Source organism: Vicugna pacos, unplaced genomic scaffold, assembly GCF_048564905.1.
Source record: "Vicugna pacos unplaced genomic scaffold, VicPac4 scaffold_201, whole genome shotgun sequence".
Classification (NCBI taxonomy): Eukaryota; Metazoa; Chordata; class Mammalia; order Artiodactyla; family Camelidae; genus Vicugna; species Vicugna pacos.
This window is the reverse complement of record NW_027328880.1, coordinates 448,511-458,529: the sequence shown is the minus strand read 5'-3', so window position 1 is coordinate 458,529 and position 10,019 is coordinate 448,511.

Genomic DNA, 10,019 nt, shown 5'->3' with positions numbered 1-10,019 from the left:
ATGCTTGAGTGAATGTAAATTTGTGCTGCCACTGTGGAAATCACTGTGGAGTTTTATCTAAAAATTAAAAATGTAATATTATCTAACATTTCCATATCTGGATACTTATTCCAAGAAAATAAAAATGCTAATCAGAAAAGATAAAATTCAACCCTATATTCACTGTGGCATTATTTGAAATTGACAGGATGTAGAAGCAAATTAACTGCTCATCAATAGATGATGGATGAAGAAAATATGTGTTTACAATATATATATCTACCCATCTATTAACTACAGATTTATCTACATTTGTTTATATATATATATATATATATATATACACACACACACATATTAAAATTGAATGGGTTATTTCTCAGCTCTAAAAAGAATAATTTCTTGTCATTTGCAACAATTGGGTAGACCAAGGGGGTAATATGCTAATTGAAATAAGTCAGAGAGAGAATGACATATGCTGAATGGTTTTACTCATATTTGGAATTCAAAACAAATGAACATAACAAAACAGAAAAGGAGTTATAGAAATAGAAATAAACAGGTTGTTCACAAGAAGGAGGGAAATGTGGTGAAGAAAAAGAAATATTTGAGGGAAATTAAGAAAGAAATTTTCCATTTGCAAATTAAATGGGTCAGGGGTAAGAAATATATTGTATGGGAAATCGTAAATAATGATGAAATATTTTTAAATAGCAACATATCATAACTATATTTATTCTTCTGATCAGTTTGAAATGTACTAAAAATTGCAAACATTATGTTCTGTAAGAGAAACTAACACATTGTTATACATTAAAGTATACTTCAAAACCAAAAAAACATACTTATACAATAAACATCAGATTTCTAGTTAACAGAGGCAGGGGTTGGGAAAGGAGAATTAGATTAATGCACTCAAAGTATGCAATCGTCCAGCCATAAAATAATGATGTTCAACGGATGCTACGTATTAACAGGATAAATAAAATTAATACTGCTTTATGTTATATATGAATGTTGTTAAGAGGGTAGACTCTAAGTTTTCTCATCACAACAAAAAGAAAAATTGTATTTCTTTAAAATTGTATCCAAATGAGATACTGAATTCTCCCTAAAGTAGCTATGATATTTATTCCATGATACATGTAACTCAAATCAATACACTGTGCAACTAAATTTGCACAATGCTTTTTGCCAATTATATCTCAATAAAAGCTGAAGGAAAAATGGAAAGACAATGATCACTTTTTTCCCATGTCATTTCTCATGATTGCTTTTGCAGCAAGTAAACTTGAGTCATGATACACTTATCCTAGGTAAAGATACTAATAAAAAAGTGATTCTACTAAATAATGCATAGGGATACTAAAGAAATTAGTGTTTTACCCTGCCTTAAACTTCTTCATGATAACCGCACACAGCTTTTGTAGACATGAAAATTTCACTCTGTGTATTCATCTGAGATTAGGGAATGGATACAAATGTTAACCCTGGCTGCATTTGCTGTGAGTGATAAAGTTCAATGTCTCTGACAGGAGGTCTCATCTTCACGACAGCCTCTGTAAGAAAGGAGCATGCAAGGTTGCTAAATATCTCAGCATGGTGAAATCTCAGAACCCCTACATTTCTTAACTGTTTTGCAATGGGAATGCAATACTGACAAAGACTTAATTTTGGATAACAATATGGTGTTTTCCCATGGTTGTATTAGGGGATGTGAGGATAATCCCTGAGATCTAAAACAAATATCCTCGCTCAAGTACTGGGCAAAGAACTTTAAACTTCTGCATTATTAGGACTGAGGACTGCTTTTAAAATGATGACTACGCTCACTCCATTCCAGATAGTCCAAGGAAAGAAAAGTTATTGCAATTTCTAGGTAAATGGGAATAAGTCACTGGTTCAGTCTCTATAAATTTGTCAAGGGTAGTTCAAAGCCAAAATAAGTTGTGTCAACAATAAGAAATTAAAGAAAAAAAATTGGACATAATCTTAAATTAAAAGGAGACACAGACCTGTGCTGGGCTCTGGGGACTGGAGAATGTATATGCCTCAGTCTAATTCAAGGGTTCAGTGGCTTGACCCTAGCATCAGCTCGGGATTCAATGAACAGGTAACAATTAGTATACTGGGAGAAATATAATCTGCCTATCCCTGATCGGAAGAAAAGCTGGTGGTTCCAATGAAACTCTTAATTTACAGAGATTCTGCCAAATGCAAAGGAATAATTCACTGATGACTCAACTAAGAAAAACTTAGTTACAGCTTAACTATCCATTTCACACACACACACAGTGGTAGAAAGATTTGTAGTATTTAGTGGGAAGAATTCAGTGGGCAGATCTCAGAGAATAGTTTTAAAAGCACCAGCCAACTTTTGTACTTTTGCCTATAGTCTAGGTTTTCCCAGGGAGAAGCCTACAGATGGACAAACAAAGAATATTCTTTTCAGGATTTGTAATTTTGAGAGTAAACTGTAGCTTTTGACTTATCAGTATAGAACCTTGTTAAGATGATCACGGTAAGACCCACTGTCTGATAAGAGAGATGGAAACTAGCTGCTGAACCAGCCCATCTGAACCCTAGAATGCTAATGTAAGCAACAACATAGCCACCATCAGATTTGAGCTGAAACACTTAAAAGTTTGATGTTTCTGTTGTAGGAAGAACCACTGCAGTCCAGACACAGTTTTCCTGCTGCAAGTGGTCTCTTTTCTTCTCTTGGTAAAGGTCATATTGGTGGGATGTTGCTAGAGATAACCCTGGCCCATTTGCCCATTCTCCAGATTGTCAAAGGCTTTCTTCACAACTGGTGACACATTTTCAGGACTCAATGTTGCCATTCCAATCTTATCAGCTGACACTGGCTGCATGTTTGTGATTAGAAGCCTTAGGATCCCTGACCTTGCCTACAATTTTTGCAGCATTTCAGGGCATTTCACTTTCTGAAAATGCTTCACCTTTTATTTTAAATTAATGGGAAACCATCAAAGACTTCCATGAATGTTTTATATTTCTTAATATCTGCAGAAATTTGGTATTCTTGCAGTTGGACAAATTTTTATTTCTATCACCCTCACCTCCTTCTTGTCCACACATTTTAGATTGCAATTTGGTTACTGAATACGACCACCCCAACCAAGGGGTAAGTACCTCTTAGATACTTCCTGTGTGAAGGTTAGAAGGGGCAAAAGTTATGTGGGGTGAATAAACCTACATTAAATATTTGCAATGGCACTCCCTCTTCTGGACAAAGCTCTGATTCTAAGAAGTAAATTAATTAGAAGTCAGTATAGTTATAGCTATGGGGATGAGAATCAGTTATTTTGGGGTGGTTGGGTGATGAAGAGACAGGAGAAAATCCAGCAAATGTGAATGGAATGCTTTATGCATCTGGAGGCATGAATTCAGAAGAGAATAATACATTGTCTCCTGTACCTACCACCACTTACTCTCTTGGGTGATTAGACCTTTGGCTATGAAATTAGCTAGTTTGCGATGAAGAGTAAAGGCCATAATGAAATAGTTTGAAAACCATGAGAGATTTGTTGTTTCAGGAAAGTAAATTTTGCTTAAAGTCAACATATTTTTTCATTCACTAAATACGAAAATGCATCCGCTGGCAAGTGCTGTGCTTACTGTGCTGGTATCCAAGTTAGACAAGGAAAGGGGGATAGACAGAAAATATCTGCAGGAGGTGATTTCTGTGCTGAGACATGGAAAATCTAAGTATGCAAAAGGAGGATATCCTAAGTCCAAGGATGAGTTGGAGCAAAACTTGTGAGTTTGGAATTAATATGGTTGATAAGCATTTGCCTGGATATATCACCAAATACAGTGAAACATAAAGATATGCCAAGGTAATCAGATGCCAGATCTATAAAAAATGACTAAACTATATTGAGTTTGTGGGCTTAGTGTTGGAAAGTCATAAATTGTCTCCCTGAGGTTGTAAGCTTGTTTTTGGCTGGAACATAAAAGCAACATTAAATATGCACTAGAAAATATAGTGTAGACTCTTGAGGGGAGGAAAAGAAAGCACCAATTGGAATACTTTGAGAACAGCACATATAAGACCATAGATAAAATTACTTCTTAAATTCTATCACATGCTGAATGTGCCATCTGAGACTATATCATGTGATCTTTATGATTCCAGGGATGACATAAAAGAGACCATGATCCCTGGGTCGGTTCCTGCATTTATCTCCTGTTCCAACCTATCCTAACTTAACACTTGTAATACTTTCCAGGATGAACCAGAAACCACTTATTAGTTTTCCCTCTCTCCATGGTTTAGACTTCTCAAAATTGTTCCATTTTCTCTTCTTCCTTACAAGAAATTATTTAAATTTACTCCCATACTTTTCCATCAAATATTTATATCAATGAAATATCTTCTTTTTTCTTTAAAAGGTATCTTAGTCTCCCATTTAACTCTTTACTCTATTTTAAACAAATATAAAGAAAATAGAAGTACACATCTATGTTTATTGTTCAAATAAGAAAATTGCAGACATTTGTTGACATTTGCCAACCTCACTTTTAATCTTTGTTATCCTGCATTATCTGGTAGTCCTGTGGTAGATCAGTTGTAATTAGGATGCTGTTCATAAACTGAAAATGGCTGATGAATTGGCCTTGAAAGAGAGGTAGCTGATGTATCAGCTATCACTGGCACTGGAAACCGTGGGTTGATCCCTGGTTGAAGTTTAGAAAAATGACGTTCATTGTCAGATATGTTGTGATATCTATTTGGAAAATTAGAAGGCTCCACCATCAGTCCAAAATAATTGCTCTGTATGGGAGACAAGATGCTGTACTGAGAATTAGAAGTTTTAGTTGTAATGAAGTTCACAACACGGCCATTTGCTTCAGTGTAACTGCTTTGAGAGTGCCCGTGGACAGTGGCCAACTGATTTAAAATAGCACGTTTATCCACTGCAATTTGTTCTGGTGGTCTAACTGACATTGATGATGAAGGAGAAAAATCACCTCTGATCGGGATGTTTGTATCACCAATTATGTGGCTAGCAGAGGGCTTTCTTATTAGAGGTATGTTTAAATTTGCAAAAGGTAAGAATGCACTTTCTCCACTAGTGTCAGCCACAAAATCGGAATTAGGATTATCCACATTACCCCCTCCTTTAAAGTGCTTTTTTTGAATTCTTCAGCCAATGAAGATACCAGAAAGGCATTTTTAATACCAACTCTTCTTTTTATTCTCACTAAAATCTAGAGACAGCCTCGTTCAAAATTTGGATTATGGTAGAACTGCAGCTACAACCAAAGGAGGAATGTTTCAGTAATATTTTAAACCAAAATACAACACTACAATAAGCTTAACCTATAAACCCACAGATTTCACGTTTACTATGCAAAGATAATATCATCAAAATATGAACATTGTTGACTACTTTTTGAAGTTCCTTATTTGGAACATACGCATTTAAATAGTATAGTCATCAAATTAAAGAAGTTAGCATTTGCATTAACGGTGCATGCCACTTTTTAAAAACAGCTTTAATACATTTATTTAGGTTTCCGGTAAGATTCATAATTGCAAGCAAAGTTTCTCATAATCTTGAATATTTAAGGCACTGTCCTCATTTTTTAGAAGAAACAAAGAATTTTGGCTTTAGTAGTTTTATAAAATTTTTAAAATCTAGCTTTACAATTATATTAACATTGATTGATTTTCAAAATAAAACTTTATATATCTTACCAAGTGGTATCTAAAATTTCTGAAAACCTTGCTTAAAACAGAGACTTCTTTTCCTTCTGCCAGAAAGTCTGCTAGACAAGCAGATCTTTGAAAATTCTGCATCACTTTATGAAATCCATAAAGGTTAAGCTGTCTAACAAAACATTTCATACTTCCAGTTTCAAATATTCTGAAAGGGGCCTTTCTTTCCAAAACTTCCTTCTTAAAGACATCTTTATCAATCACTATGGTAGTTCCATTATCATCCCACCAGATGGATTTAAATTGGTCACTCCCAGCCATTTTCCAGAGTTTATTGGAAATGTCAGAGAACGAAAATAATTATCTTCATCTGGTTCAGAGACACAATGTGTGTAACATGGTCTTTTTATCAAGGATTTTTCAGACAAACCCTGAAAAGCATTTTCTTCAATCATGGACCTCAAGTCCAAGTCCCCAGAGAATGTTTGATCACACAAACAGATCTACCGGAGTTTCCTGAATCAGTTGGTCCAACATAATAAGACACATCTTGAATTTCGGAAGAAACATGTGCCACCTCAAATAGCTTTTTCTACAGGTACTTTTCTTATCTGCATGATTTTGAGCATTGCAGCTTGAAATGCTACTTTGGCAGGCCTGCACAAATAAACTACTAGGCCATCACAATGGTTCTCAACCTGAGTAGCTGTGACATCACAAAACGACTGGTCTCCTAGCAACTCAAGTGGAAAATTCAGCCAGTGTTTACTTCTCATTCATCCAGTTAAAATGAAACATACTGGATGTTTATTTTTATAGTGTGATCTGCAAATATTAACCTCACAAACTTTTTTTAAATAATTTAATATTGGGGTATTTTAAATAAAGCCAATCTCCTTCCTTTTGTACACAAATTTATAACAGATTTGTAAACAGAGTATAAATAATGCAGAGAATAAATTAAATAATTTTAAAGTTTTGGAATTTAAAGTGAAATTTGTGTAAAACCTGTACAGAAAAGCTATAAGAATTTCATTATCATTTGTAATTAAAGTGAAACATAATTTGATTTGGAAATGGAAGTAGTTATTTATCTGTGTATTTTACAATAAGTAGCTCTATATTCAAAACATGAGCAGAATAAATATTAGTTTATTTGGTAATTTTATAAATAAGTGGTAAATATATATGAATTATAATTAGATTAAAATAATGAAACAAACAAGAAATCCCAAAGGGGGAATTTTTGTTTTAAATTGTAATTCAATGCTATAATTAAAACAATTGTAATTAAATATTCTACATTAAAATAACACTAGAGAAAATCTTATTGTATACTTACAAATGTTTATTTTTGCCATTCTTTCACTCAGAGGTTTTCCAGTCCCAAGAAGGTATAAATTTTCTTATCATCTTTATAATCCATGCTCTTGGGGCTTCTGTTAAGTGTTCTAAAATAATGTTGATAAATACACTTATGCACAAGATCCTGGATTCAATAAGCAGTGCCTCCAATAAGGGGCAAACAAACAATCAAATAACAAATAAATAACTGAATATGTGGGTTGGGGTGGAAAAGACAAGGTACCAGATTTTAGGAAGCAATATGTTTCCCAGTCCTAAAACAGTTGGCATTGTTATTATAATACGGCATTTTAAGGCAAGTGTTTTGTGCACTAATTGTAAATAGTAGCTATGTTCTGTATCAGTAAGCTGTAGTAAATCCAGTACTACCAAAACTTATAATCTTTATTTAGAAATCAATTCCATTAAACATAATTCAAATTCAAATTGAGAGATAAAATTTTTAAATAAATAAATGTACACTCAAGCTACAATGTAAATTTTTCCTTCAGTATGTGTACATTCCATTCTAAATAAATATTAGCAACCTGAATTCATTTCATGTTCTAAGTATTAGAAACTATAGTTTAGTTTGATTTAGTCCTGATTCATAAATATTATTTAACAGATGCAAATAAATAAATGTGATACCATCCCTTAAATAACAGAAAATTCAAAAGTAACTATCTCAAAAAATGTAGGAAAATTATTGGCAGATCTGATCTTAACTTTTGTGTACAAAAAATTCTTAAGAAATTCGCTCTAGATTAAATATAACTAAACATAATTAAAGCCATATATGAAAAACCAATGAGTAAATTCAAGTTCGATGTTAAAAGACAGGAAGGTTTTCCTCTGGTCCAAGAATATGAACAAGTAGCTCATTTTCAGAAGTCCTAAATTACACTTCTAGTAGTCCTAACCAGAACAACTAGCCAAGAAAAAATATAAAAGACATACAACTTGTAAACAAGAAGTAAAATTTTTACAGATATCATGATTATACATAGATGGAAAACTCCACAGACTCCTCCAGTGTTTGTTAGAAATAATGAACAAAGATAGTAAATTTGCCAAATGCAAAATCAATATACGAATATCCATTTCATTTTTATATAGTAACAACACATAATCAGACAAAGAAATTAGGAAAACAATTGTGTGTACATTTATACCAAAAATAATAAAATAGGAATACATTTGATAAGTGAAATAAAAAATCTAAACATAGGTCTATAAATTACAGTTGCAAGAAATATATGTAAACAAAATAAATAAAAGATGCTGTGTGCTCATGGATTGTATACAATATGAAGAAATATTCTAATCTATCTTTCACATGTTCAATCTCCCCAGCACTACTTATTGAGAATAATGTCTTTTCTTTATTTTTTACTCTTGCTTCCTTTTTCATGGGTTAATTGATCATAGGTGTGAAGGAATATATTGGTGTCTGTTTTTGAGCCAGTATCATGTTGTTTAAATTACTAAAGCTTTGTAGGACTGTTTAATATCAGAGAACTTTACACTATTGTATTTAATACTCTTTTGCAAGGTTACTTTTGCAACTCATGATCTTTGTGGTTACATATAAATTTTGAAATTATTTGTTCTATTTAATGAAAAAATCTCATGGGTATTTTGAGATGAATCACAATAAATGTAGACTCCTTTGGGTAGTATGGTTGTTTCTACCACATTTTTTCACATTGTTAACATAAGTGATTTTTTCTTTTCTTTGGATCAGTTTTAATTTCCTTCATCCATGCTATCTATCTTTTAATGTATAGATATTCTTCTTATTTGTTAACTTCATTTCTAGGTTTTCTTTACATATATATATATATATAATTATATTCATTATATATGTAAACACGATTCCTACACAAATACAAAAGGCAGAAGGCAGTGTGAAGTCATATTCAAATTCCTGAATGAAAGAAAGCTGGAATCTAAGATAATATATCAAGCAAGGCTTTACTTTAGAATAGAAGGAGAGATAAATAACTTCCACAAAAGCAAATACTAAAAGAATTTAGCAACAGAAAAAGAAATAATGAAAGATCTACTCTAAAAAAAGAAACAGAATGCTAGAGAAAGGAGAAAGGCATAATTAGAAAGGCAATAGCTACAATGACTTACAATAGAATAAACATGATGTTGTAAAGCAGGACATCAAAATTTTTAAGGGTCAGAGGGTGAAACAGGACAATACAGAGAATTTTCTTCTTCTTTCTGTTCCCTTTAGGATCGGTTAGAATTTGTACTCTTAACAGTTAAAATAAACAGATATAATAAGGGTTCAATATGCATACAAAACAGGTTAACCATAAGTCAAAAACTTTCAATGAATTCACAAAGCCTAAAAGAAACCAAGATAATAAAAGAAAACTTATCAAGCCACAAAAAGAAAATGAAATGAAGAAAAAGTAAACAAAAAATCTACAGGGAAATGAAGTTCAAAATGGAAATAAACAAGTCTACCAATAATTATCAAAATTGTTAATAGACTATGTGCTTCAATCAAAAGATATATATTGTCAGATGGGATAATATAACAAGACCCTACTTTATGAAGCATGCAAGAGACCCATTTTAGTTAGAGCAACACACACCACTTGATATTCAGAAGATGGAAAAATATATTCCATGCAATTGGACATGACAACAAACAGAACTAGCAGTACTGACTTCAAACAAAATAGACTTTACAACAAAGGCCATAGAGAAAGATAAACAAGGACATGATATAATGATTAAAGGAGCAATAAAAAATGAGAGTATTATACTTATTAATATATATGTACTCAATATAGGAGCATCTTAACACATAAAAAATACTAATAGATAAAAAGGGAGAAATCGATGGGAACACAATAACAGTAGGAGACTACAACACCCCATTAGCATCACTAGACTGGTCTTTCAGACATAAAATTAATAAGGGAACCAAGATACTTAGAGATACAATAAAATAATTGGAGTTGGTTGATATTTTCAAAACAGTACT